General features: G+C 53.3%; 61 non-coding genes across 61 annotated transcripts; 30 read left to right on the top strand and 31 right to left on the bottom strand.

Moving 5' to 3' along the window:
- Window positions 1-163: 163 nt before the first annotated feature.
- Window positions 164-257, bottom strand: Trnai-uau (transfer RNA isoleucine (anticodon UAU)). Its single transcript is given in 2 exon segments — window positions 164-200; window positions 219-257. It is a non-coding gene; the product is annotated as a tRNA-Ile (tRNA).
- A 443-nt stretch (window positions 258-700) lies between these two features.
- Window positions 701-773, top strand: Trnar-acg (transfer RNA arginine (anticodon ACG)). Its single transcript has one exon. It is a non-coding gene; the product is annotated as a tRNA-Arg (tRNA).
- Window positions 774-1,328: 555 nt separating this feature from the next.
- Trnad-guc (transfer RNA aspartic acid (anticodon GUC)) lies at window positions 1,329-1,400 on the bottom strand. Its single transcript has one exon. It is a non-coding gene; the product is annotated as a tRNA-Asp (tRNA).
- A 111-nt stretch (window positions 1,401-1,511) lies between these two features.
- Trnai-uau (transfer RNA isoleucine (anticodon UAU)) lies at window positions 1,512-1,603 on the bottom strand. The gene is given in 2 exon segments: window positions 1,512-1,547; window positions 1,566-1,603. It is a non-coding gene; the product is annotated as a tRNA-Ile (tRNA).
- A 442-nt stretch (window positions 1,604-2,045) lies between these two features.
- Trnar-acg (transfer RNA arginine (anticodon ACG)) lies at window positions 2,046-2,118 on the top strand. Its single transcript has one exon. It is a non-coding gene; the product is annotated as a tRNA-Arg (tRNA).
- A 248-nt stretch (window positions 2,119-2,366) lies between these two features.
- Trnam-cau (transfer RNA methionine (anticodon CAU)) lies at window positions 2,367-2,438 on the top strand. The gene has a single exon. It is a non-coding gene; the product is annotated as a tRNA-Met (tRNA).
- Window positions 2,439-2,674: 236 nt separating this feature from the next.
- On the bottom strand, window positions 2,675-2,746 carry Trnad-guc (transfer RNA aspartic acid (anticodon GUC)). The gene has a single exon. It is a non-coding gene; the product is annotated as a tRNA-Asp (tRNA).
- Window positions 2,747-2,857: 111 nt separating this feature from the next.
- Window positions 2,858-2,949, bottom strand: Trnai-uau (transfer RNA isoleucine (anticodon UAU)). Its single transcript is given in 2 exon segments — window positions 2,858-2,893; window positions 2,912-2,949. It is a non-coding gene; the product is annotated as a tRNA-Ile (tRNA).
- A 442-nt stretch (window positions 2,950-3,391) lies between these two features.
- On the top strand, window positions 3,392-3,464 carry Trnar-acg (transfer RNA arginine (anticodon ACG)). The gene has a single exon. It is a non-coding gene; the product is annotated as a tRNA-Arg (tRNA).
- A 248-nt stretch (window positions 3,465-3,712) lies between these two features.
- On the top strand, window positions 3,713-3,784 carry Trnam-cau (transfer RNA methionine (anticodon CAU)). Its single transcript has one exon. It is a non-coding gene; the product is annotated as a tRNA-Met (tRNA).
- A 236-nt stretch (window positions 3,785-4,020) lies between these two features.
- Trnad-guc (transfer RNA aspartic acid (anticodon GUC)) lies at window positions 4,021-4,092 on the bottom strand. Its single transcript has one exon. It is a non-coding gene; the product is annotated as a tRNA-Asp (tRNA).
- A 111-nt stretch (window positions 4,093-4,203) lies between these two features.
- On the bottom strand, window positions 4,204-4,295 carry Trnai-uau (transfer RNA isoleucine (anticodon UAU)). The gene is given in 2 exon segments: window positions 4,204-4,239; window positions 4,258-4,295. It is a non-coding gene; the product is annotated as a tRNA-Ile (tRNA).
- Window positions 4,296-4,737: 442 nt separating this feature from the next.
- Trnar-acg (transfer RNA arginine (anticodon ACG)) lies at window positions 4,738-4,810 on the top strand. The gene has a single exon. It is a non-coding gene; the product is annotated as a tRNA-Arg (tRNA).
- Window positions 4,811-5,058: 248 nt separating this feature from the next.
- On the top strand, window positions 5,059-5,130 carry Trnam-cau (transfer RNA methionine (anticodon CAU)). The gene has a single exon. It is a non-coding gene; the product is annotated as a tRNA-Met (tRNA).
- Window positions 5,131-5,366: 236 nt separating this feature from the next.
- Window positions 5,367-5,438, bottom strand: Trnad-guc (transfer RNA aspartic acid (anticodon GUC)). Its single transcript has one exon. It is a non-coding gene; the product is annotated as a tRNA-Asp (tRNA).
- Window positions 5,439-5,549: 111 nt separating this feature from the next.
- Trnai-uau (transfer RNA isoleucine (anticodon UAU)) lies at window positions 5,550-5,641 on the bottom strand. Its single transcript is given in 2 exon segments — window positions 5,550-5,585; window positions 5,604-5,641. It is a non-coding gene; the product is annotated as a tRNA-Ile (tRNA).
- Window positions 5,642-6,083: 442 nt separating this feature from the next.
- On the top strand, window positions 6,084-6,156 carry Trnar-acg (transfer RNA arginine (anticodon ACG)). The gene has a single exon. It is a non-coding gene; the product is annotated as a tRNA-Arg (tRNA).
- Window positions 6,157-6,404: 248 nt separating this feature from the next.
- Window positions 6,405-6,476, top strand: Trnam-cau (transfer RNA methionine (anticodon CAU)). The gene has a single exon. It is a non-coding gene; the product is annotated as a tRNA-Met (tRNA).
- Window positions 6,477-6,712: 236 nt separating this feature from the next.
- Trnad-guc (transfer RNA aspartic acid (anticodon GUC)) lies at window positions 6,713-6,784 on the bottom strand. Its single transcript has one exon. It is a non-coding gene; the product is annotated as a tRNA-Asp (tRNA).
- A 111-nt stretch (window positions 6,785-6,895) lies between these two features.
- On the bottom strand, window positions 6,896-6,987 carry Trnai-uau (transfer RNA isoleucine (anticodon UAU)). Its single transcript is given in 2 exon segments — window positions 6,896-6,931; window positions 6,950-6,987. It is a non-coding gene; the product is annotated as a tRNA-Ile (tRNA).
- Window positions 6,988-7,429: 442 nt separating this feature from the next.
- Window positions 7,430-7,502, top strand: Trnar-acg (transfer RNA arginine (anticodon ACG)). The gene has a single exon. It is a non-coding gene; the product is annotated as a tRNA-Arg (tRNA).
- A 248-nt stretch (window positions 7,503-7,750) lies between these two features.
- Trnam-cau (transfer RNA methionine (anticodon CAU)) lies at window positions 7,751-7,822 on the top strand. The gene has a single exon. It is a non-coding gene; the product is annotated as a tRNA-Met (tRNA).
- A 236-nt stretch (window positions 7,823-8,058) lies between these two features.
- Window positions 8,059-8,130, bottom strand: Trnad-guc (transfer RNA aspartic acid (anticodon GUC)). The gene has a single exon. It is a non-coding gene; the product is annotated as a tRNA-Asp (tRNA).
- A 111-nt stretch (window positions 8,131-8,241) lies between these two features.
- Trnai-uau (transfer RNA isoleucine (anticodon UAU)) lies at window positions 8,242-8,333 on the bottom strand. Its single transcript is given in 2 exon segments — window positions 8,242-8,277; window positions 8,296-8,333. It is a non-coding gene; the product is annotated as a tRNA-Ile (tRNA).
- Window positions 8,334-8,775: 442 nt separating this feature from the next.
- Trnar-acg (transfer RNA arginine (anticodon ACG)) lies at window positions 8,776-8,848 on the top strand. The gene has a single exon. It is a non-coding gene; the product is annotated as a tRNA-Arg (tRNA).
- Window positions 8,849-9,096: 248 nt separating this feature from the next.
- On the top strand, window positions 9,097-9,168 carry Trnam-cau (transfer RNA methionine (anticodon CAU)). Its single transcript has one exon. It is a non-coding gene; the product is annotated as a tRNA-Met (tRNA).
- Window positions 9,169-9,404: 236 nt separating this feature from the next.
- Window positions 9,405-9,476, bottom strand: Trnad-guc (transfer RNA aspartic acid (anticodon GUC)). The gene has a single exon. It is a non-coding gene; the product is annotated as a tRNA-Asp (tRNA).
- A 111-nt stretch (window positions 9,477-9,587) lies between these two features.
- On the bottom strand, window positions 9,588-9,679 carry Trnai-uau (transfer RNA isoleucine (anticodon UAU)). Its single transcript is given in 2 exon segments — window positions 9,588-9,623; window positions 9,642-9,679. It is a non-coding gene; the product is annotated as a tRNA-Ile (tRNA).
- A 442-nt stretch (window positions 9,680-10,121) lies between these two features.
- On the top strand, window positions 10,122-10,194 carry Trnar-acg (transfer RNA arginine (anticodon ACG)). Its single transcript has one exon. It is a non-coding gene; the product is annotated as a tRNA-Arg (tRNA).
- Window positions 10,195-10,442: 248 nt separating this feature from the next.
- Trnam-cau (transfer RNA methionine (anticodon CAU)) lies at window positions 10,443-10,514 on the top strand. Its single transcript has one exon. It is a non-coding gene; the product is annotated as a tRNA-Met (tRNA).
- A 236-nt stretch (window positions 10,515-10,750) lies between these two features.
- Trnad-guc (transfer RNA aspartic acid (anticodon GUC)) lies at window positions 10,751-10,822 on the bottom strand. Its single transcript has one exon. It is a non-coding gene; the product is annotated as a tRNA-Asp (tRNA).
- Window positions 10,823-10,933: 111 nt separating this feature from the next.
- Trnai-uau (transfer RNA isoleucine (anticodon UAU)) lies at window positions 10,934-11,025 on the bottom strand. The gene is given in 2 exon segments: window positions 10,934-10,969; window positions 10,988-11,025. It is a non-coding gene; the product is annotated as a tRNA-Ile (tRNA).
- Window positions 11,026-11,467: 442 nt separating this feature from the next.
- On the top strand, window positions 11,468-11,540 carry Trnar-acg (transfer RNA arginine (anticodon ACG)). Its single transcript has one exon. It is a non-coding gene; the product is annotated as a tRNA-Arg (tRNA).
- A 248-nt stretch (window positions 11,541-11,788) lies between these two features.
- Window positions 11,789-11,860, top strand: Trnam-cau (transfer RNA methionine (anticodon CAU)). Its single transcript has one exon. It is a non-coding gene; the product is annotated as a tRNA-Met (tRNA).
- A 236-nt stretch (window positions 11,861-12,096) lies between these two features.
- Window positions 12,097-12,168, bottom strand: Trnad-guc (transfer RNA aspartic acid (anticodon GUC)). The gene has a single exon. It is a non-coding gene; the product is annotated as a tRNA-Asp (tRNA).
- Window positions 12,169-12,279: 111 nt separating this feature from the next.
- On the bottom strand, window positions 12,280-12,371 carry Trnai-uau (transfer RNA isoleucine (anticodon UAU)). Its single transcript is given in 2 exon segments — window positions 12,280-12,315; window positions 12,334-12,371. It is a non-coding gene; the product is annotated as a tRNA-Ile (tRNA).
- Window positions 12,372-12,813: 442 nt separating this feature from the next.
- Trnar-acg (transfer RNA arginine (anticodon ACG)) lies at window positions 12,814-12,886 on the top strand. The gene has a single exon. It is a non-coding gene; the product is annotated as a tRNA-Arg (tRNA).
- A 248-nt stretch (window positions 12,887-13,134) lies between these two features.
- On the top strand, window positions 13,135-13,206 carry Trnam-cau (transfer RNA methionine (anticodon CAU)). Its single transcript has one exon. It is a non-coding gene; the product is annotated as a tRNA-Met (tRNA).
- Window positions 13,207-13,442: 236 nt separating this feature from the next.
- On the bottom strand, window positions 13,443-13,514 carry Trnad-guc (transfer RNA aspartic acid (anticodon GUC)). The gene has a single exon. It is a non-coding gene; the product is annotated as a tRNA-Asp (tRNA).
- A 111-nt stretch (window positions 13,515-13,625) lies between these two features.
- Trnai-uau (transfer RNA isoleucine (anticodon UAU)) lies at window positions 13,626-13,717 on the bottom strand. The gene is given in 2 exon segments: window positions 13,626-13,661; window positions 13,680-13,717. It is a non-coding gene; the product is annotated as a tRNA-Ile (tRNA).
- A 442-nt stretch (window positions 13,718-14,159) lies between these two features.
- On the top strand, window positions 14,160-14,232 carry Trnar-acg (transfer RNA arginine (anticodon ACG)). Its single transcript has one exon. It is a non-coding gene; the product is annotated as a tRNA-Arg (tRNA).
- A 248-nt stretch (window positions 14,233-14,480) lies between these two features.
- On the top strand, window positions 14,481-14,552 carry Trnam-cau (transfer RNA methionine (anticodon CAU)). The gene has a single exon. It is a non-coding gene; the product is annotated as a tRNA-Met (tRNA).
- A 236-nt stretch (window positions 14,553-14,788) lies between these two features.
- Trnad-guc (transfer RNA aspartic acid (anticodon GUC)) lies at window positions 14,789-14,860 on the bottom strand. Its single transcript has one exon. It is a non-coding gene; the product is annotated as a tRNA-Asp (tRNA).
- A 111-nt stretch (window positions 14,861-14,971) lies between these two features.
- Trnai-uau (transfer RNA isoleucine (anticodon UAU)) lies at window positions 14,972-15,063 on the bottom strand. Its single transcript is given in 2 exon segments — window positions 14,972-15,007; window positions 15,026-15,063. It is a non-coding gene; the product is annotated as a tRNA-Ile (tRNA).
- Window positions 15,064-15,505: 442 nt separating this feature from the next.
- Trnar-acg (transfer RNA arginine (anticodon ACG)) lies at window positions 15,506-15,578 on the top strand. The gene has a single exon. It is a non-coding gene; the product is annotated as a tRNA-Arg (tRNA).
- A 248-nt stretch (window positions 15,579-15,826) lies between these two features.
- Trnam-cau (transfer RNA methionine (anticodon CAU)) lies at window positions 15,827-15,898 on the top strand. Its single transcript has one exon. It is a non-coding gene; the product is annotated as a tRNA-Met (tRNA).
- Window positions 15,899-16,134: 236 nt separating this feature from the next.
- On the bottom strand, window positions 16,135-16,206 carry Trnad-guc (transfer RNA aspartic acid (anticodon GUC)). Its single transcript has one exon. It is a non-coding gene; the product is annotated as a tRNA-Asp (tRNA).
- A 111-nt stretch (window positions 16,207-16,317) lies between these two features.
- On the bottom strand, window positions 16,318-16,409 carry Trnai-uau (transfer RNA isoleucine (anticodon UAU)). The gene is given in 2 exon segments: window positions 16,318-16,353; window positions 16,372-16,409. It is a non-coding gene; the product is annotated as a tRNA-Ile (tRNA).
- A 442-nt stretch (window positions 16,410-16,851) lies between these two features.
- On the top strand, window positions 16,852-16,924 carry Trnar-acg (transfer RNA arginine (anticodon ACG)). Its single transcript has one exon. It is a non-coding gene; the product is annotated as a tRNA-Arg (tRNA).
- A 248-nt stretch (window positions 16,925-17,172) lies between these two features.
- Trnam-cau (transfer RNA methionine (anticodon CAU)) lies at window positions 17,173-17,244 on the top strand. The gene has a single exon. It is a non-coding gene; the product is annotated as a tRNA-Met (tRNA).
- Window positions 17,245-17,480: 236 nt separating this feature from the next.
- On the bottom strand, window positions 17,481-17,552 carry Trnad-guc (transfer RNA aspartic acid (anticodon GUC)). The gene has a single exon. It is a non-coding gene; the product is annotated as a tRNA-Asp (tRNA).
- Window positions 17,553-17,663: 111 nt separating this feature from the next.
- On the bottom strand, window positions 17,664-17,755 carry Trnai-uau (transfer RNA isoleucine (anticodon UAU)). The gene is given in 2 exon segments: window positions 17,664-17,699; window positions 17,718-17,755. It is a non-coding gene; the product is annotated as a tRNA-Ile (tRNA).
- Window positions 17,756-18,197: 442 nt separating this feature from the next.
- Trnar-acg (transfer RNA arginine (anticodon ACG)) lies at window positions 18,198-18,270 on the top strand. The gene has a single exon. It is a non-coding gene; the product is annotated as a tRNA-Arg (tRNA).
- A 248-nt stretch (window positions 18,271-18,518) lies between these two features.
- On the top strand, window positions 18,519-18,590 carry Trnam-cau (transfer RNA methionine (anticodon CAU)). Its single transcript has one exon. It is a non-coding gene; the product is annotated as a tRNA-Met (tRNA).
- Window positions 18,591-18,826: 236 nt separating this feature from the next.
- Trnad-guc (transfer RNA aspartic acid (anticodon GUC)) lies at window positions 18,827-18,898 on the bottom strand. The gene has a single exon. It is a non-coding gene; the product is annotated as a tRNA-Asp (tRNA).
- Window positions 18,899-19,009: 111 nt separating this feature from the next.
- On the bottom strand, window positions 19,010-19,101 carry Trnai-uau (transfer RNA isoleucine (anticodon UAU)). Its single transcript is given in 2 exon segments — window positions 19,010-19,045; window positions 19,064-19,101. It is a non-coding gene; the product is annotated as a tRNA-Ile (tRNA).
- A 442-nt stretch (window positions 19,102-19,543) lies between these two features.
- On the top strand, window positions 19,544-19,616 carry Trnar-acg (transfer RNA arginine (anticodon ACG)). Its single transcript has one exon. It is a non-coding gene; the product is annotated as a tRNA-Arg (tRNA).
- Window positions 19,617-19,864: 248 nt separating this feature from the next.
- Window positions 19,865-19,936, top strand: Trnam-cau (transfer RNA methionine (anticodon CAU)). The gene has a single exon. It is a non-coding gene; the product is annotated as a tRNA-Met (tRNA).
- A 236-nt stretch (window positions 19,937-20,172) lies between these two features.
- Trnad-guc (transfer RNA aspartic acid (anticodon GUC)) lies at window positions 20,173-20,244 on the bottom strand. Its single transcript has one exon. It is a non-coding gene; the product is annotated as a tRNA-Asp (tRNA).
- Window positions 20,245-20,355: 111 nt separating this feature from the next.
- On the bottom strand, window positions 20,356-20,447 carry Trnai-uau (transfer RNA isoleucine (anticodon UAU)). Its single transcript is given in 2 exon segments — window positions 20,356-20,391; window positions 20,410-20,447. It is a non-coding gene; the product is annotated as a tRNA-Ile (tRNA).
- A 442-nt stretch (window positions 20,448-20,889) lies between these two features.
- Trnar-acg (transfer RNA arginine (anticodon ACG)) lies at window positions 20,890-20,962 on the top strand. Its single transcript has one exon. It is a non-coding gene; the product is annotated as a tRNA-Arg (tRNA).
- The last annotated feature ends 146 nt before the right edge of the window (window positions 20,963-21,108 follow it).

The raw sequence follows: 21,108 nt of genomic DNA, 5'->3' as shown, positions 1-21,108 counted from the left end.
CCCCGGTCTCCCGCGTGACAGGCGGGGATACTAACCACTATACTACCGAGGAATACGCAAACGACACGCACAACGCACGCACACTTATTCTTCTCAAGTAGGTGATTCATCTCAAATCTAGCGTCCCGATGCTTTCAGAGTCAGCTGCTACGAAATAAAAGTATGCCCCAGGTGAGGCTCGAACTCACAACCCCCGGCATTGCTCACGGCTACTGCCTTATAAGTACCGTGCGCTAAACCAATTGCGCCACTGGGGCTACAGCAGGGTGCTTTCAGTTAGCGGTATTTGCTTTGCTGCCAACCTGTTGTGGCTACAGACCCATCATACGACCGTCACCTGCGGCCATACTGCGACTTTAGCACCTGGCTACGGATGCTTCATACGATTCTTGTTTCATATGCTACACTTACAAGCATATCAACCGCTTGTCATCACCGAAAACATTGCAGAAAAACGCGCGCCTTGCCTTCTGCTACCTGTCCAACAGCGAGGGCAGATGTGTGGCAAGCTCTAAGCTATGCAGGCGCACCGTGGCCGAGCAGCTGGAGGAGAGATGCCTTCCTTGGCAGCTCCCTGCAGAGTGCGGAAGACCAGAGTGGCCGCGCCGCCGTTGTCAGTGGACGACACGCAGTTGCCGAGCCACGGAGAACACGTTGCTCTGCGATGTGTACCCGCGTCATATGACGAAAGACGAACAGTGGCCCTGTGGCGCAACGGATAACGCGTCTGACTACGGATCAGAAGATTCCAGGTTCGAATCCTGGCAGGGTCGGCATTTTGTTAGTTGCGGGCGCGTAGCTAGGCAGTGCATTCGAATGTTTCCACCTGCGTGGAGTGCAATGTCAATCCTGAGCATCTCGCAGCTGCATCTCGAGACGATCGTGGTAAATATCGCTTCGTGCAAGCGTCAGCGTAGCGTCAGTCGAGCAAAGTCGAGACAAGTCAAGCTGAGAGATGTTGCACAGTTAATTAAACGGTACGCGACGCTGACAACGCTTTTCCAAGTATCCCACGTCACGCAGCAGAGTGGCGCAGTGGAAGCGTGCTGGGCCATAACCCAGAGGTCCCGTGGATCGAACCACGCTCTGCTAAAATTATTCTTTTTCTTGTGTGCTTCGAGCTCGATCATTAAGCCTGGGGTGCGCTGACCCAGCGTCAACAGCAAACCCTGTAAGTTCTGAAACGATGACGACGTCGTGTGGAGAATACGAGAAACACTTCCTAAGACGCAGAGTTTCTTACGATTCTGCAGCAACTACATTTCTCGATCACAACGTTAATGTCCTATCGGGCCACACGTGCAACTTTCGCGATATAAAAATCGCACCTCCCCGGCGGGGAATCGAACCCCGGTCTCCCGCGTGACAGGCGGGGATACTAACCACTATACTACCGAGGAATACGCAAACGACACGCACAACGCACGCACACTTATTCTTCTCAAGTAGGTGATTCATCTCAAATCTAGCGTCCCGATGCTTTCAGAGTCAGCTGCTACGAAATAAAAGTATGCCCCAGGTGAGGCTCGAACTCACAACCCCGGCATTGCTCACGGCTACTGCCTTATAAGTACCGTGCGCTAACCAATTGCGCCACTGGGGCTACAGCAGGGTGCTTTCAGTTAGCGGTATTTGCTTTGCTGCCAACCTGTTGTGGCTACAGACCCATCATACGACCGTCACCTGCGGCCATACTGCGACTTTAGCACCTGGCTACGGATGCTTCATACGATTCTTGTTTCATATGCTACACTTACAAGCATATCAACCGCTTGTCATCACCGAAACATTGCAGAAAAACGCGCGCCTTGCCTTCTGCTACCTGTCCAACAGCGAGGGCAGATGTGTGGCAAGCTCTAAGCTATGCAGGCGCACCGTGGCCGAGCAGCTGGAGGAGAGATGCCTTCCTTGGCAGCTCCCTGCAGAGTGCGGAAGACCAGAGTGGCCGCGCCGCCGTTGTCAGTGGACGACACGCAGTTGCCGAGCCACGGAGAACACGTTGCTCTGCGATGTGTACCCGCGTCATATGACGAAAGACGAACAGTGGCCCTGTGGCGCAACGGATAACGCGTCTGACTACGGATCAGAAGATTCCAGGTTCGAATCCTGGCAGGGTCGGCATTTTGTTAGTTGCGGGCGCGTAGCTAGGCAGTGCATTCGAATGTTTCCACCTGCGTGGAGTGCAATGTCAATCCTGAGCATCTCGCAGCTGCATCTCGAGACGATCGTGGTAAATATCGCTTCGTGCAAGCGTCAGCGTAGCGTCAGTCGAGCAAAGTCGAGACAAGTCAAGCTGAGAGATGTTGCACAGTTAATTAAACGGTACGCGACGCTGACAACGCTTTTCCAAGTATCCCACGTCACGCAGCAGAGTGGCGCAGTGGAAGCGTGCTGGGCCCATAACCCAGAGGTCCGTGGATCGAAACCACGCTCTGCTAAAATTATTCTTTTTCTTGTGTGCTTCGAGCTCGATCATTAAGCCTGGGGTGCGCTGACCCAGCGTCAACAGCAAACCCTGTAAGTTCTGAAACGATGACGACGTCGTGTGGAGAATACGAGAAACACTTCCTAAGACGCAGAGTTTCTTACGATTCTGCAGCAACTACATTTCTCGATCACAACGTTAATGTCCTATCGGGCCACACGTGCAACTTTCGCGATATAAAAATCGCACCTCCCCGGCGGGGAATCGAACCCCGGTCTCCCGCGTGACAGGCGGGGATACTAACCACTATACTACCGAGGAATACGCAAACGACACGCACAACGCACGCACACTTATTCTTCTCAAGTAGGTGATTCATCTCAAATCTAGCGTCCCGATGCTTTCAGAGTCAGCTGCTACGAAATAAAAGTATGCCCCAGGTGAGGCTCGAACTCACAACCCCGGCATTGCTCACGGCTACTGCCTTATAAGTACCGTGCGCTAACCAATTGCGCCACTGGGGCTACAGCAGGGTGCTTTCAGTTAGCGGTATTTGCTTTGCTGCCAACCTGTTGTGGCTACAGACCCATCATACGACCGTCACCTGCGGCCATACTGCGACTTTAGCACCTGGCTACGGATGCTTCATACGATTCTTGTTTCATATGCTACACTTACAAGCATATCAACCGCTTGTCATCACCGAAACATTGCAGAAAAACGCGCGCCTTGCCTTCTGCTACCTGTCCAACAGCGAGGGCAGATGTGTGGCAAGCTCTAAGCTATGCAGGCGCACCGTGGCCGAGCAGCTGGAGGAGAGATGCCTTCCTTGGCAGCTCCCTGCAGAGTGCGGAAGACCAGAGTGGCCGCGCCGCCGTTGTCAGTGGACGACACGCAGTTGCCGAGCCACGGAGAACACGTTGCTCTGCGATGTGTACCCGCGTCATATGACGAAAGACGAACAGTGGCCCTGTGGCGCAACGGATAACGCGTCTGACTACGGATCAGAAGATTCCAGGTTCGAATCCTGGCAGGGTCGGCATTTTGTTAGTTGCGGGCGCGTAGCTAGGCAGTGCATTCGAATGTTTCCACCTGCGTGGAGTGCAATGTCAATCCTGAGCATCTCGCAGCTGCATCTCGAGACGATCGTGGTAAATATCGCTTCGTGCAAGCGTCAGCGTAGCGTCAGTCGAGCAAAGTCGAGACAAGTCAAGCTGAGAGATGTTGCACAGTTAATTAAACGGTACGCGACGCTGACAACGCTTTTCCAAGTATCCCACGTCACGCAGCAGAGTGGCGCAGTGGAAGCGTGCTGGGCCCATAACCCAGAGGTCCGTGGATCGAAACCACGCTCTGCTAAAATTATTCTTTTTCTTGTGTGCTTCGAGCTCGATCATTAAGCCTGGGGTGCGCTGACCCAGCGTCAACAGCAAACCCTGTAAGTTCTGAAACGATGACGACGTCGTGTGGAGAATACGAGAAACACTTCCTAAGACGCAGAGTTTCTTACGATTCTGCAGCAACTACATTTCTCGATCACAACGTTAATGTCCTATCGGGCCACACGTGCAACTTTCGCGATATAAAAATCGCACCTCCCCGGCGGGGAATCGAACCCCGGTCTCCCGCGTGACAGGCGGGGATACTAACCACTATACTACCGAGGAATACGCAAACGACACGCACAACGCACGCACACTTATTCTTCTCAAGTAGGTGATTCATCTCAAATCTAGCGTCCCGATGCTTTCAGAGTCAGCTGCTACGAAATAAAAGTATGCCCCAGGTGAGGCTCGAACTCACAACCCCGGCATTGCTCACGGCTACTGCCTTATAAGTACCGTGCGCTAACCAATTGCGCCACTGGGGCTACAGCAGGGTGCTTTCAGTTAGCGGTATTTGCTTTGCTGCCAACCTGTTGTGGCTACAGACCCATCATACGACCGTCACCTGCGGCCATACTGCGACTTTAGCACCTGGCTACGGATGCTTCATACGATTCTTGTTTCATATGCTACACTTACAAGCATATCAACCGCTTGTCATCACCGAAACATTGCAGAAAAACGCGCGCCTTGCCTTCTGCTACCTGTCCAACAGCGAGGGCAGATGTGTGGCAAGCTCTAAGCTATGCAGGCGCACCGTGGCCGAGCAGCTGGAGGAGAGATGCCTTCCTTGGCAGCTCCCTGCAGAGTGCGGAAGACCAGAGTGGCCGCGCCGCCGTTGTCAGTGGACGACACGCAGTTGCCGAGCCACGGAGAACACGTTGCTCTGCGATGTGTACCCGCGTCATATGACGAAAGACGAACAGTGGCCCTGTGGCGCAACGGATAACGCGTCTGACTACGGATCAGAAGATTCCAGGTTCGAATCCTGGCAGGGTCGGCATTTTGTTAGTTGCGGGCGCGTAGCTAGGCAGTGCATTCGAATGTTTCCACCTGCGTGGAGTGCAATGTCAATCCTGAGCATCTCGCAGCTGCATCTCGAGACGATCGTGGTAAATATCGCTTCGTGCAAGCGTCAGCGTAGCGTCAGTCGAGCAAAGTCGAGACAAGTCAAGCTGAGAGATGTTGCACAGTTAATTAAACGGTACGCGACGCTGACAACGCTTTTCCAAGTATCCCACGTCACGCAGCAGAGTGGCGCAGTGGAAGCGTGCTGGGCCCATAACCCAGAGGTCCGTGGATCGAAACCACGCTCTGCTAAAATTATTCTTTTTCTTGTGTGCTTCGAGCTCGATCATTAAGCCTGGGGTGCGCTGACCCAGCGTCAACAGCAAACCCTGTAAGTTCTGAAACGATGACGACGTCGTGTGGAGAATACGAGAAACACTTCCTAAGACGCAGAGTTTCTTACGATTCTGCAGCAACTACATTTCTCGATCACAACGTTAATGTCCTATCGGGCCACACGTGCAACTTTCGCGATATAAAAATCGCACCTCCCCGGCGGGGAATCGAACCCCGGTCTCCCGCGTGACAGGCGGGGATACTAACCACTATACTACCGAGGAATACGCAAACGACACGCACAACGCACGCACACTTATTCTTCTCAAGTAGGTGATTCATCTCAAATCTAGCGTCCCGATGCTTTCAGAGTCAGCTGCTACGAAATAAAAGTATGCCCCAGGTGAGGCTCGAACTCACAACCCCGGCATTGCTCACGGCTACTGCCTTATAAGTACCGTGCGCTAACCAATTGCGCCACTGGGGCTACAGCAGGGTGCTTTCAGTTAGCGGTATTTGCTTTGCTGCCAACCTGTTGTGGCTACAGACCCATCATACGACCGTCACCTGCGGCCATACTGCGACTTTAGCACCTGGCTACGGATGCTTCATACGATTCTTGTTTCATATGCTACACTTACAAGCATATCAACCGCTTGTCATCACCGAAACATTGCAGAAAAACGCGCGCCTTGCCTTCTGCTACCTGTCCAACAGCGAGGGCAGATGTGTGGCAAGCTCTAAGCTATGCAGGCGCACCGTGGCCGAGCAGCTGGAGGAGAGATGCCTTCCTTGGCAGCTCCCTGCAGAGTGCGGAAGACCAGAGTGGCCGCGCCGCCGTTGTCAGTGGACGACACGCAGTTGCCGAGCCACGGAGAACACGTTGCTCTGCGATGTGTACCCGCGTCATATGACGAAAGACGAACAGTGGCCCTGTGGCGCAACGGATAACGCGTCTGACTACGGATCAGAAGATTCCAGGTTCGAATCCTGGCAGGGTCGGCATTTTGTTAGTTGCGGGCGCGTAGCTAGGCAGTGCATTCGAATGTTTCCACCTGCGTGGAGTGCAATGTCAATCCTGAGCATCTCGCAGCTGCATCTCGAGACGATCGTGGTAAATATCGCTTCGTGCAAGCGTCAGCGTAGCGTCAGTCGAGCAAAGTCGAGACAAGTCAAGCTGAGAGATGTTGCACAGTTAATTAAACGGTACGCGACGCTGACAACGCTTTTCCAAGTATCCCACGTCACGCAGCAGAGTGGCGCAGTGGAAGCGTGCTGGGCCCATAACCCAGAGGTCCGTGGATCGAAACCACGCTCTGCTAAAATTATTCTTTTTCTTGTGTGCTTCGAGCTCGATCATTAAGCCTGGGGTGCGCTGACCCAGCGTCAACAGCAAACCCTGTAAGTTCTGAAACGATGACGACGTCGTGTGGAGAATACGAGAAACACTTCCTAAGACGCAGAGTTTCTTACGATTCTGCAGCAACTACATTTCTCGATCACAACGTTAATGTCCTATCGGGCCACACGTGCAACTTTCGCGATATAAAAATCGCACCTCCCCGGCGGGGAATCGAACCCCGGTCTCCCGCGTGACAGGCGGGGATACTAACCACTATACTACCGAGGAATACGCAAACGACACGCACAACGCACGCACACTTATTCTTCTCAAGTAGGTGATTCATCTCAAATCTAGCGTCCCGATGCTTTCAGAGTCAGCTGCTACGAAATAAAAGTATGCCCCAGGTGAGGCTCGAACTCACAACCCCGGCATTGCTCACGGCTACTGCCTTATAAGTACCGTGCGCTAACCAATTGCGCCACTGGGGCTACAGCAGGGTGCTTTCAGTTAGCGGTATTTGCTTTGCTGCCAACCTGTTGTGGCTACAGACCCATCATACGACCGTCACCTGCGGCCATACTGCGACTTTAGCACCTGGCTACGGATGCTTCATACGATTCTTGTTTCATATGCTACACTTACAAGCATATCAACCGCTTGTCATCACCGAAACATTGCAGAAAAACGCGCGCCTTGCCTTCTGCTACCTGTCCAACAGCGAGGGCAGATGTGTGGCAAGCTCTAAGCTATGCAGGCGCACCGTGGCCGAGCAGCTGGAGGAGAGATGCCTTCCTTGGCAGCTCCCTGCAGAGTGCGGAAGACCAGAGTGGCCGCGCCGCCGTTGTCAGTGGACGACACGCAGTTGCCGAGCCACGGAGAACACGTTGCTCTGCGATGTGTACCCGCGTCATATGACGAAAGACGAACAGTGGCCCTGTGGCGCAACGGATAACGCGTCTGACTACGGATCAGAAGATTCCAGGTTCGAATCCTGGCAGGGTCGGCATTTTGTTAGTTGCGGGCGCGTAGCTAGGCAGTGCATTCGAATGTTTCCACCTGCGTGGAGTGCAATGTCAATCCTGAGCATCTCGCAGCTGCATCTCGAGACGATCGTGGTAAATATCGCTTCGTGCAAGCGTCAGCGTAGCGTCAGTCGAGCAAAGTCGAGACAAGTCAAGCTGAGAGATGTTGCACAGTTAATTAAACGGTACGCGACGCTGACAACGCTTTTCCAAGTATCCCACGTCACGCAGCAGAGTGGCGCAGTGGAAGCGTGCTGGGCCCATAACCCAGAGGTCCGTGGATCGAAACCACGCTCTGCTAAAATTATTCTTTTTCTTGTGTGCTTCGAGCTCGATCATTAAGCCTGGGGTGCGCTGACCCAGCGTCAACAGCAAACCCTGTAAGTTCTGAAACGATGACGACGTCGTGTGGAGAATACGAGAAACACTTCCTAAGACGCAGAGTTTCTTACGATTCTGCAGCAACTACATTTCTCGATCACAACGTTAATGTCCTATCGGGCCACACGTGCAACTTTCGCGATATAAAAATCGCACCTCCCCGGCGGGGAATCGAACCCCGGTCTCCCGCGTGACAGGCGGGGATACTAACCACTATACTACCGAGGAATACGCAAACGACACGCACAACGCACGCACACTTATTCTTCTCAAGTAGGTGATTCATCTCAAATCTAGCGTCCCGATGCTTTCAGAGTCAGCTGCTACGAAATAAAAGTATGCCCCAGGTGAGGCTCGAACTCACAACCCCGGCATTGCTCACGGCTACTGCCTTATAAGTACCGTGCGCTAACCAATTGCGCCACTGGGGCTACAGCAGGGTGCTTTCAGTTAGCGGTATTTGCTTTGCTGCCAACCTGTTGTGGCTACAGACCCATCATACGACCGTCACCTGCGGCCATACTGCGACTTTAGCACCTGGCTACGGATGCTTCATACGATTCTTGTTTCATATGCTACACTTACAAGCATATCAACCGCTTGTCATCACCGAAACATTGCAGAAAAACGCGCGCCTTGCCTTCTGCTACCTGTCCAACAGCGAGGGCAGATGTGTGGCAAGCTCTAAGCTATGCAGGCGCACCGTGGCCGAGCAGCTGGAGGAGAGATGCCTTCCTTGGCAGCTCCCTGCAGAGTGCGGAAGACCAGAGTGGCCGCGCCGCCGTTGTCAGTGGACGACACGCAGTTGCCGAGCCACGGAGAACACGTTGCTCTGCGATGTGTACCCGCGTCATATGACGAAAGACGAACAGTGGCCCTGTGGCGCAACGGATAACGCGTCTGACTACGGATCAGAAGATTCCAGGTTCGAATCCTGGCAGGGTCGGCATTTTGTTAGTTGCGGGCGCGTAGCTAGGCAGTGCATTCGAATGTTTCCACCTGCGTGGAGTGCAATGTCAATCCTGAGCATCTCGCAGCTGCATCTCGAGACGATCGTGGTAAATATCGCTTCGTGCAAGCGTCAGCGTAGCGTCAGTCGAGCAAAGTCGAGACAAGTCAAGCTGAGAGATGTTGCACAGTTAATTAAACGGTACGCGACGCTGACAACGCTTTTCCAAGTATCCCACGTCACGCAGCAGAGTGGCGCAGTGGAAGCGTGCTGGGCCCATAACCCAGAGGTCCGTGGATCGAAACCACGCTCTGCTAAAATTATTCTTTTTCTTGTGTGCTTCGAGCTCGATCATTAAGCCTGGGGTGCGCTGACCCAGCGTCAACAGCAAACCCTGTAAGTTCTGAAACGATGACGACGTCGTGTGGAGAATACGAGAAACACTTCCTAAGACGCAGAGTTTCTTACGATTCTGCAGCAACTACATTTCTCGATCACAACGTTAATGTCCTATCGGGCTACACGTGCAACTTTCGCGATATAAAAATCGCACCTCCCCGGCGGGGAATCGAACCCCGGTCTCCCGCGTGACAGGCGGGGATACTAACCACTATACTACCGAGGAATACGCAAACGACACGCACAACGCACGCACACTTATTCTTCTCAAGTAGGTGATTCATCTCAAATCTAGCGTCCCGATGCTTTCAGAGTCAGCTGCTACGAAATAAAAGTATGCCCCAGGTGAGGCTCGAACTCACAACCCCGGCATTGCTCACGGCTACTGCCTTATAAGTACCGTGCGCTAACCAATTGCGCCACTGGGGCTACAGCAGGGTGCTTTCAGTTAGCGGTATTTGCTTTGCTGCCAACCTGTTGTGGCTACAGACCCATCATACGACCGTCACCTGCGGCCATACTGCGACTTTAGCACCTGGCTACGGATGCTTCATACGATTCTTGTTTCATATGCTACACTTACAAGCATATCAACCGCTTGTCATCACCGAAACATTGCAGAAAAACGCGCGCCTTGCCTTCTGCTACCTGTCCAACAGCGAGGGCAGATGTGTGGCAAGCTCTAAGCTATGCAGGCGCACCGTGGCCGAGCAGCTGGAGGAGAGATGCCTTCCTTGGCAGCTCCCTGCAGAGTGCGGAAGACCAGAGTGGCCGCGCCGCCGTTGTCAGTGGACGACACGCAGTTGCCGAGCCACGGAGAACACGTTGCTCTGCGATGTGTACCCGCGTCATATGACGAAAGACGAACAGTGGCCCTGTGGCGCAACGGATAACGCGTCTGACTACGGATCAGAAGATTCCAGGTTCGAATCCTGGCAGGGTCGGCATTTTGTTAGTTGCGGGCGCGTAGCTAGGCAGTGCATTCGAATGTTTCCACCTGCGTGGAGTGCAATGTCAATCCTGAGCATCTCGCAGCTGCATCTCGAGACGATCGTGGTAAATATCGCTTCGTGCAAGCGTCAGCGTAGCGTCAGTCGAGCAAAGTCGAGACAAGTCAAGCTGAGAGATGTTGCACAGTTAATTAAACGGTACGCGACGCTGACAACGCTTTTCCAAGTATCCCACGTCACGCAGCAGAGTGGCGCAGTGGAAGCGTGCTGGGCCCATAACCCAGAGGTCCGTGGATCGAAACCACGCTCTGCTAAAATTATTCTTTTTCTTGTGTGCTTCGAGCTCGATCATTAAGCCTGGGGTGCGCTGACCCAGCGTCAACAGCAAACCCTGTAAGTTCTGAAACGATGACGACGTCGTGTGGAGAATACGAGAAACACTTCCTAAGACGCAGAGTTTCTTACGATTCTGCAGCAACTACATTTCTCGATCACAACGTTAATGTCCTATCGGGCCACACGTGCAACTTTCGCGATATAAAAATCGCACCTCCCCGGCGGGGAATCGAACCCCGGTCTCCCGCGTGACAGGCGGGGATACTAACCACTATACTACCGAGGAATACGCAAACGACACGCACAACGCACGCACACTTATTCTTCTCAAGTAGGTGATTCATCTCAAATCTAGCGTCCCGATGCTTTCAGAGTCAGCTGCTACGAAATAAAAGTATGCCCCAGGTGAGGCTCGAACTCACAACCCCGGCATTGCTCACGGCTACTGCCTTATAAGTACCGTGCGCTAACCAATTGCGCCACTGGGGCTACAGCAGGGTGCTTTCAGTTAGCGGTATTTGCTTTGCTGCCAACCTGTTGTGGCTACAGACCCATCATACGACCGTCACCTGCGGCCATACTGCGACTTTAGCACCTGGCTACGGATGCTTCATACGATTCTTGTTTCATATGCTACACTTACAAGCATATCAACCGCTTGTCATCACCGAAACATTGCAGAAAAACGCGCGCCTTGCCTTCTGCTACCTGTCCAACAGCGAGGGCAGATGTGTGGCAAGCTCTAAGCTATGCAGGCGCACCGTGGCCGAGCAGCTGGAGGAGAGATGCCTTCCTTGGCAGCTCCCTGCAGAGTGCGGAAGACCAGAGTGGCCGCGCCGCCGTTGTCAGTGGACGACACGCAGTTGCCGAGCCACGGAGAACACGTTGCTCTGCGATGTGTACCCGCGTCATATGACGAAAGACGAACAGTGGCCCTGTGGCGCAACGGATAACGCGTCTGACTACGGATCAGAAGATTCCAGGTTCGAATCCTGGCAGGGTCGGCATTTTGTTAGTTGCGGGCGCGTAGCTAGGCAGTGCATTCGAATGTTTCCACCTGCGTGGAGTGCAATGTCAATCCTGAGCATCTCGCAGCTGCATCTCGAGACGATCGTGGTAAATATCGCTTCGTGCAAGCGTCAGCGTAGCGTCAGTCGAGCAAAGTCGAGACAAGTCAAGCTGAGAGATGTTGCACAGTTAATTAAACGGTACGCGACGCTGACAACGCTTTTCCAAGTATCCCACGTCACGCAGCAGAGTGGCGCAGTGGAAGCGTGCTGGGCCCATAACCCAGAGGTCCGTGGATCGAAACCACGCTCTGCTAAAATTATTCTTTTTCTTGTGTGCTTCGAGCTCGATCATTAAGCCTGGGGTGCGCTGACCCAGCGTCAACAGCAAACCCTGTAAGTTCTGAAACGATGACGACGTCGTGTGGAGAATACGAGAAACACTTCCTAAGACGCAGAGTTTCTTACGATTCTGCAGCAACTACATTTCTCGATCACAACGTTAATGTCCTATCGGGCCACACGTGCAACTTTCGCGATATAAAAATCGCACCTCCCCGGCGGGGAATCGAACCCCGGTCTCCCGCGTGACAGGCGGGGATACTAACCACTATACTACCGAGGAATACGCAAACGACACGCACAACGCACGCACACTTATTCTTCTCAAGTAGGTGATTCATCTCAAATCTAGCGTCCCGATGCTTTCAGAGTCAGCTGCTACGAAATAAAAGTATGCCCCAGGTGAGGCTCGAACTCACAACCCCGGCATTGCTCACGGCTACTGCCTTATAAGTACCGTGCGCTAACCAATTGCGCCACTGGGGCTACAGCAGGGTGCTTTCAGTTAGCGGTATTTGCTTTGCTGCCAACCTGTTGTGGCTACAGACCCATCATACGACCGTCACCTGCGGCCATACTGCGACTTTAGCACCTGGCTACGGATGCTTCATACGATTCTTGTTTCATATGCTACACTTACAAGCATATCAACCGCTTGTCATCACCGAAACATTGCAGAAAAACGCGCGCCTTGCCTTCTGCTACCTGTCCAACAGCGAGGGCAGATGTGTGGCAAGCTCTAAGCTATGCAGGCGCACCGTGGCCGAGCAGCTGGAGGAGAGATGCCTTCCTTGGCAGCTCCCTGCAGAGTGCGGAAGACCAGAGTGGCCGCGCCGCCGTTGTCAGTGGACGACACGCAGTTGCCGAGCCACGGAGAACACGTTGCTCTGCGATGTGTACCCGCGTCATATGACGAAAGACGAACAGTGGCCCTGTGGCGCAACGGATAACGCGTCTGACTACGGATCAGAAGATTCCAGGTTCGAATCCTGGCAGGGTCGGCATTTTGTTAGTTGCGGGCGCGTAGCTAGGCAGTGCATTCGAATGTTTCCACCTGCGTGGAGTGCAATGTCAATCCTGAGCATCTCGCAGCTGCATCTCGAGACGATCGTGGTAAATATCGCTTCGTGCAAGCGTCAGCGTAGCGTCAGTCGAGCAAAGTCGAGACAAGTCAAGCTGAGAGATGTTGCACAGTTAATTAAACGGTACGCGACGCTGACAACGCTTTTCCAAGTATCCCACGTCACGCAGCAGAGTGGCGCAGTGGAAGCGTGCTGGGCCCATAACCCAGAGGTCCGTGGATCGAAACCACGCTCTGCTAAAATTATTCTTTTTCTTGTGTGCTTCGAGCTCGATCATTAAGCCTGGGGTGCGCTGACCCAGCGTCAACAGCAAACCCTGTAAGTTCTGAAACGATGACGACGTCGTGTGGAGAATACGAGAAACACTTCCTAAGACGCAGAGTTTCTTACGATTCTGCAGCAACTACATTTCTCGATCACAACGTTAATGTCCTATCGGGCCACACGTGCAACTTTCGCGATATAAAAATCGCACCTCCCCGGCGGGGAATCGAACCCCGGTCTCCCGCGTGACAGGCGGGGATACTAACCACTATACTACCGAGGAATACGCAAACGACACGCACAACGCACGCACACTTATTCTTCTCAAGTAGGTGATTCATCTCAAATCTAGCGTCCCGATGCTTTCAGAGTCAGCTGCTACGAAATAAAAGTATGCCCCAGGTGAGGCTCGAACTCACAACCCCGGCATTGCTCACGGCTACTGCCTTATAAGTACCGTGCGCTAACCAATTGCGCCACTGGGGCTACAGCAGGGTGCTTTCAGTTAGCGGTATTTGCTTTGCTGCCAACCTGTTGTGGCTACAGACCCATCATACGACCGTCACCTGCGGCCATACTGCGACTTTAGCACCTGGCTACGGATGCTTCATACGATTCTTGTTTCATATGCTACACTTACAAGCATATCAACCGCTTGTCATCACCGAAACATTGCAGAAAAACGCGCGCCTTGCCTTCTGCTACCTGTCCAACAGCGAGGGCAGATGTGTGGCAAGCTCTAAGCTATGCAGGCGCACCGTGGCCGAGCAGCTGGAGGAGAGATGCCTTCCTTGGCAGCTCCCTGCAGAGTGCGGAAGACCAGAGTGGCCGCGCCGCCGTTGTCAGTGGACGACACGCAGTTGCCGAGCCACGGAGAACACGTTGCTCTGCGATGTGTACCCGCGTCATATGACGAAAGACGAACAGTGGCCCTGTGGCGCAACGGATAACGCGTCTGACTACGGATCAGAAGATTCCAGGTTCGAATCCTGGCAGGGTCGGCATTTTGTTAGTTGCGGGCGCGTAGCTAGGCAGTGCATTCGAATGTTTCCACCTGCGTGGAGTGCAATGTCAATCCTGAGCATCTCGCAGCTGCATCTCGAGACGATCGTGGTAAATATCGCTTCGTGCAAGCGTCAGCGTAGCGTCAGTCGAGCAAAGTCGAGACAAGTCAAGCTGAGAGATGTTGCACAGTTAATTAAACGGTACGCGACGCTGACAACGCTTTTCCAAGTATCCCACGTCACGCAGCAGAGTGGCGCAGTGGAAGCGTGCTGGGCCCATAACCCAGAGGTCCGTGGATCGAAACCACGCTCTGCTAAAATTATTCTTTTTCTTGTGTGCTTCGAGCTCGATCATTAAGCCTGGGGTGCGCTGACCCAGCGTCAACAGCAAACCCTGTAAGTTCTGAAACGATGACGACGTCGTGTGGAGAATACGAGAAACACTTCCTAAGACGCAGAGTTTCTTACGATTCTGCAGCAACTACATTTCTCGATCACAACGTTAATGTCCTATCGGGCCACACGTGCAACTTTCGCGATATAAAAATCGCACCTCCCCGGCGGGGAATCGAACCCCGGTCTCCCGCGTGACAGGCGGGGATACTAACCACTATACTACCGAGGAATACGCAAACGACACGCACAACGCACGCACACTTATTCTTCTCAAGTAGGTGATTCATCTCAAATCTAGCGTCCCGATGCTTTCAGAGTCAGCTGCTACGAAATAAAAGTATGCCCCAGGTGAGGCTCGAACTCACAACCCCGGCATTGCTCACGGCTACTGCCTTATAAGTACCGTGCGCTAACCAATTGCGCCACTGGGGCTACAGCAGGGTGCTTTCAGTTAGCGGTATTTGCTTTGCTGCCAACCTGTTGTGGCTACAGACCCATCATACGACCGTCACCTGCGGCCATACTGCGACTTTAGCACCTGGCTACGGATGCTTCATACGATTCTTGTTTCATATGCTACACTTACAAGCATATCAACCGCTTGTCATCACCGAAACATTGCAGAAAAACGCGCGCCTTGCCTTCTGCTACCTGTCCAACAGCGAGGGCAGATGTGTGGCAAGCTCTAAGCTATGCAGGCGCACCGTGGCCGAGCAGCTGGAGGAGAGATGCCTTCCTTGGCAGCTCCCTGCAGAGTGCGGAAGACCAGAGTGGCCGCGCCGCCGTTGTCAGTGGACGACACGCAGTTGCCGAGCCACGGAGAACACGTTGCTCTGCGATGTGTACCCGCGTCATATGACGAAAGACGAACAGTGGCCCTGTGGCGCAACGGATAACGCGTCTGACTACGGATCAGAAGATTCCAGGTTCGAATCCTGGCAGGGTCGGCATTTTGTTAGTTGCGGGCGCGTAGCTAGGCAGTGCATTCGAATGTTTCCACCTGCGTGGAGTGCAATGTCAATCCTGAGCATCTCGCAGCTGCATCTCGAGACGATCGTGGTAAATATCGCTTCGTGCAAGCGTCAGCGTAGCGTCAGTCGAGCAAAGTCGAGACAAGTCAAGCTGAGAGATGTTGCACAGTTAATTAAACGGTACGCGACGCTGACAACGCTTTTCCAAGTATCCCACGTCACGCAGCAGAGTGGCGCAGTGGAAGCGTGCTGGGCCCATAACCCAGAGGTCCGTGGATCGAAACCACGCTCTGCTAAAATTATTCTTTTTCTTGTGTGCTTCGAGCTCGATCATTAAGCCTGGGGTGCGCTGACCCAGCGTCAACAGCAAACCCTGTAAGTTCTGAAACGATGACGACGTCGTGTGGAGAATACGAGAAACACTTCCTAAGACGCAGAGTTTCTTACGATTCTGCAGCAACTACATTTCTCGATCACAACGTTAATGTCCTATCGGGCCACACGTGCAACTTTCGCGATATAAAAATCGCACCTCCCCGGCGGGGAATCGAACCCCGGTCTCCCGCGTGACAGGCGGGGATACTAACCACTATACTACCGAGGAATACGCAAACGACACGCACAACGCACGCACACTTATTCTTCTCAAGTAGGTGATTCATCTCAAATCTAGCGTCCCGATGCTTTCAGAGTCAGCTGCTACGAAATAAAAGTATGCCCCAGGTGAGGCTCGAACTCACAACCCCGGCATTGCTCACGGCTACTGCCTTATAAGTACCGTGCGCTAACCAATTGCGCCACTGGGGCTACAGCAGGGTGCTTTCAGTTAGCGGTATTTGCTTTGCTGCCAACCTGTTGTGGCTACAGACCCATCATACGACCGTCACCTGCGGCCATACTGCGACTTTAGCACCTGGCTACGGATGCTTCATACGATTCTTGTTTCATATGCTACACTTACAAGCATATCAACCGCTTGTCATCACCGAAACATTGCAGAAAAACGCGCGCCTTGCCTTCTGCTACCTGTCCAACAGCGAGGGCAGATGTGTGGCAAGCTCTAAGCTATGCAGGCGCACCGTGGCCGAGCAGCTGGAGGAGAGATGCCTTCCTTGGCAGCTCCCTGCAGAGTGCGGAAGACCAGAGTGGCCGCGCCGCCGTTGTCAGTGGACGACACGCAGTTGCCGAGCCACGGAGAACACGTTGCTCTGCGATGTGTACCCGCGTCATATGACGAAAGACGAACAGTGGCCCTGTGGCGCAACGGATAACGCGTCTGACTACGGATCAGAAGATTCCAGGTTCGAATCCTGGCAGGGTCGGCATTTTGTTAGTTGCGGGCGCGTAGCTAGGCAGTGCATTCGAATGTTTCCACCTGCGTGGAGTGCAATGTCAATCCTGAGCATCTCGCAGCTGCATCTCGAGACGATCGTGGTAAATATCGCTTCGTGCAAGCGTCAGCGTAGCGTCAGTCGAGCAAAGTCGAGACAAGTCAAGCTGAGAGATGTTGCACAGTTAATTAAACGGTACGCGACGCTGACAACGCTTTTCCAAGTATCCCACGTCACGCAGCAGAGTGGCGCAGTGGAAGCGTGCTGGGCCCATAACCCAGAGGTCCGTGGATCGAAACCACGCTCTGCTAAAATTATTCTTTTTCTTGTGTGCTTCGAGCTCGATCATTAAGCCTGGGGTGCGCTGACCCAGCGTCAACAGCAAACCCTGTAAGTTCTGAAACGATGACGACGTCGTGTGGAGAATACGAGAAACACTTCCTAAGACGCAGAGTTTCTTACGATTCTGCAGCAACTACATTTCTCGATCACAACGTTAATGTCCTATCGGGCTACACGTGCAACTTTCGCGATATAAAAATCGCACCTCCCCGGCGGGGAATCGAACCCCGGTCTCCCGCGTGACAGGCGGGGATACTAACCACTATACTACCGAGGAATACGCAAACGACACGCACAACGCACGCACACTTATTCTTCTCAAGTAGGTGATTCATCTCAAATCTAGCGTCCCGATGCTTTCAGAGTCAGCTGCTACGAAATAAAAGTATGCCCCAGGTGAGGCTCGAACTCACAACCCCGGCATTGCTCACGGCTACTGCCTTATAAGTACCGTGCGCTAACCAATTGCGCCACTGGGGCTACAGCAGGGTGCTTTCAGTTAGCGGTATTTGCTTTGCTGCCAACCTGTTGTGGCTACAGACCCATCATACGACCGTCACCTGCGGCCATACTGCGACTTTAGCACCTGGCTACGGATGCTTCATACGATTCTTGTTTCATATGCTACACTTACAAGCATATCAACCGCTTGTCATCACCGAAAAATTGCAGAAAAACGCGCGCCTTGCCTTCTGCTACCTGTCCAACAGCGAGGGCAGATGTGTGGCAAGCTCTAAGCTATGCAGGCGCACCGTGGCCGAGCAGCTGGAGGAGAGATGCCTTCCTTGGCAGCTCCCTGCAGAGTGCGGAAGACCAGAGTGGCCGCGCCGCCGTTGTCAGTGGACGACACGCAGTTGCCGAGCCACGGAGAACACGTTGCTCTGCGATGTGTACCCGCGTCATATGACGAAAGACGAACAGTGGCCCTGTGGCGCAACGGATAACGCGTCTGACTACGGATCAGAAGATTCCAGGTTCGAATCCTGGCAGGGTCGGCATTTTGTTAGTTGCGGGCGCGTAGCTAGGCAGTGCATTCGAATGTTTCCACCTGCGTGGAGTGCAATGTCAATCCTGAGCATCTCGCAGCTGCATCTCGAGACGATCGTGGTAAATATCGCTTCGTGCAAGCGTCAGCGTAGCGTCAGTCGAGCAAAGTCGAGACAAGTCAAGCTGAGAGATGTTGCACAGTTAATTAAACGGTACGCGACGCTGACAACGCTTTTCCAAGTATCCCACGTCACGCAGCAGAGTGGCGCAGTGGAAGCGTGCTGGGCCCATAACCCAGAGGTCCGTGGATCGAAACCACGCTCTGCTAAAATTATTCTTTTTCTTGTGTGCTTCGAGCTCGATCATTAAGCCTGGGGTGCGCTGACCCAGCGTCAACAGCAAACCCTGTAAGTTCTGAAACGATGACGACGTCGTGTGGAGAATACGAGAAACACTTCCTAAGACGCAGAGTTTCTTACGATTCTGCAGCAACTACATTTCTCGATCACAACGTTAATGTCCTATCGGGCCACACGTGCAACTTTCGCGATATAAAAATCGCACCTCCCCGGCGGGGAATCGAACCCCGGTCTCCCGCGTGACAGGCGGGGATACTAACCACTATACTACCGAGGAATACGCAAACGACACGCACAACGCACGCACACTTATTCTTCTCAAGTAGGTGATTCATCTCAAATCTAGCGTCCCGATGCTTTCAGAGTCAGCTGCTACGAAATAAAAGTATGCCCCAGGTGAGGCTCGAACTCACAACCCCGGCATTGCTCACGGCTACTGCCTTATAAGTACCGTGCGCTAACCAATTGCGCCACTGGGGCTACAGCAGGGTGCTTTCAGTTAGCGGTATTTGCTTTGCTGCCAACCTGTTGTGGCTACAGACCCATCATACGACCGTCACCTGCGGCCATACTGCGACTTTAGCACCTGGCTACGGATGCTTCATACGATTCTTGTTTCATATGCTACACTTACAAGCATATCAACCGCTTGTCATCACCGAAACATTGCAGAAAAACGCGCGCCTTGCCTTCTGCTACCTGTCCAACAGCGAGGGCAGATGTGTGGCAAGCTCTAAGCTATGCAGGCGCACCGTGGCCGAGCAGCTGGAGGAGAGATGCCTTCCTTGGCAGCTCCCTGCAGAGTGCGGAAGACCAGAGTGGCCGCGCCGCCGTTGTCAGTGGACGACACGCAGTTGCCGAGCCACGGAGAACACGTTGCTCTGCGATGTGTACCCGCGTCATATGACGAAAGACGAACAGTGGCCCTGTGGCGCAACGGATAACGCGTCTGACTACGGATCAGAAGATTCCAGGTTCGAATCCTGGCAGGGTCGGCATTTTGTTAGTTGCGGGCGCGTAGCTAGGCAGTGCATTCGAATGTTTCCACCTGCGTGGAGTGCAATGTCAATCCTGAGCATCTCGCAGCTGCATCTCGAGACGATCGTGGTAAATATCGCTTCGTGCAAGCGTCAGCGTAGCGTCAGTCGAGCAAAGTCGAGACAAGTCAAGCTGAGAGATGTTGCACAGTTAATTAAACGGTACGCGACGCTGACAACGCTTTTCCAAGTATCCCACGTCACGCAGCAGAGTGGCGCAGTGGAAGCGTGCTGGGCCCATAACCCAGAGGTCCGTGGATCGAAACCACGCTCTGCTAAAATTATTCTTTTTCTTGTGTGCTTCGAGCTCGATCATTAAGCCTGGGGTGCGCTGACCCAGCGTCAACAGCAAACCCTGTAAGTTCTGAAACGATGACGACGTCGTGTGGAGAATACGAGAAACACTTCCTAAGACGCAGAGTTTCTTACGATTCTGCAGCAACTACATTTCTCGATCACAACGTTAATGTCCTATCGGGCTACACGTGCAACTTTCGCGATATAAAAATCGCACCTCCCCGGCGGGGAATCGAACCCCGGTCTCCCGCGTGACAGGCGGGGATACTAACCACTATACTACCGAGGAATACGCAAACGACACGCACAACGCACGCACACTTATTCTTCTCAAGTAGGTGATTCATCTCAAATCTAGCGTCCCGATGCTTTCAGAGTCAGCTGCTACGAAATAAAAGTATGCCCCAGGTGAGGCTCGAACTCACAACCCCGGCATTGCTCACGGCTACTGCCTTATAAGTACCGTGCGCTAACCAATTGCGCCACTGGGGCTACAGCAGGGTGCTTTCAGTTAGCGGTATTTGCTTTGCTGCCAACCTGTTGTGGCTACAGACCCATCATACGACCGTCACCTGCGGCCATACTGCGACTTTAGCACCTGGCTACGGATGCTTCATACGATTCTTGTTTCATATGCTACACTTACAAGCATATCAACCGCTTGTCATCACCGAAAAATTGCAGAAAAACGCGCGCCTTGCCTTCTGCTACCTGTCCAACAGCGAGGGCAGATGTGTGGCAAGCTCTAAGCTATGCAGGCGCACCGTGGCCGAGCAGCTGGAGGAGAGATGCCTTCCTTGGCAGCTCCCTGCAGAGTGCGGAAGACCAGAGTGGCCGCGCCGCCGTTGTCAGTGGACGACACGCAGTTGCCGAGCCACGGAGAACACGTTGCTCTGCGATGTGTACCCGCGTCATATGACGAAAGACGAACAGTGGCCCTGTGGCGCAACGGATAACGCGTCTGACTACGGATCAGAAGATTCCAGGTTCGAATCCTGGCAGGGTCGGCATTTTGTTAGTTGCGGGCGCGTAGCTAGGCAGTGCATTCGAATGTTTCCACCTGCGTGGAGTGCAATGTCAATCCTGAGCATCTCGCAGCTGCATCTCGAGACGATCGTGGTAAATATCGCTTCGTGCAAGCGTCAGCGTAGCG

Source organism: Schistocerca cancellata, unplaced genomic scaffold (genome assembly GCF_023864275.1).
Source record: "Schistocerca cancellata isolate TAMUIC-IGC-003103 unplaced genomic scaffold, iqSchCanc2.1 HiC_scaffold_869, whole genome shotgun sequence".
NCBI classification, from domain to species: domain Eukaryota; kingdom Metazoa; phylum Arthropoda; class Insecta; order Orthoptera; family Acrididae; genus Schistocerca; species Schistocerca cancellata.
Note: the sequence above shows the minus strand (reverse complement) of the source record. Positions and strands in the feature narration are given on the sequence as shown.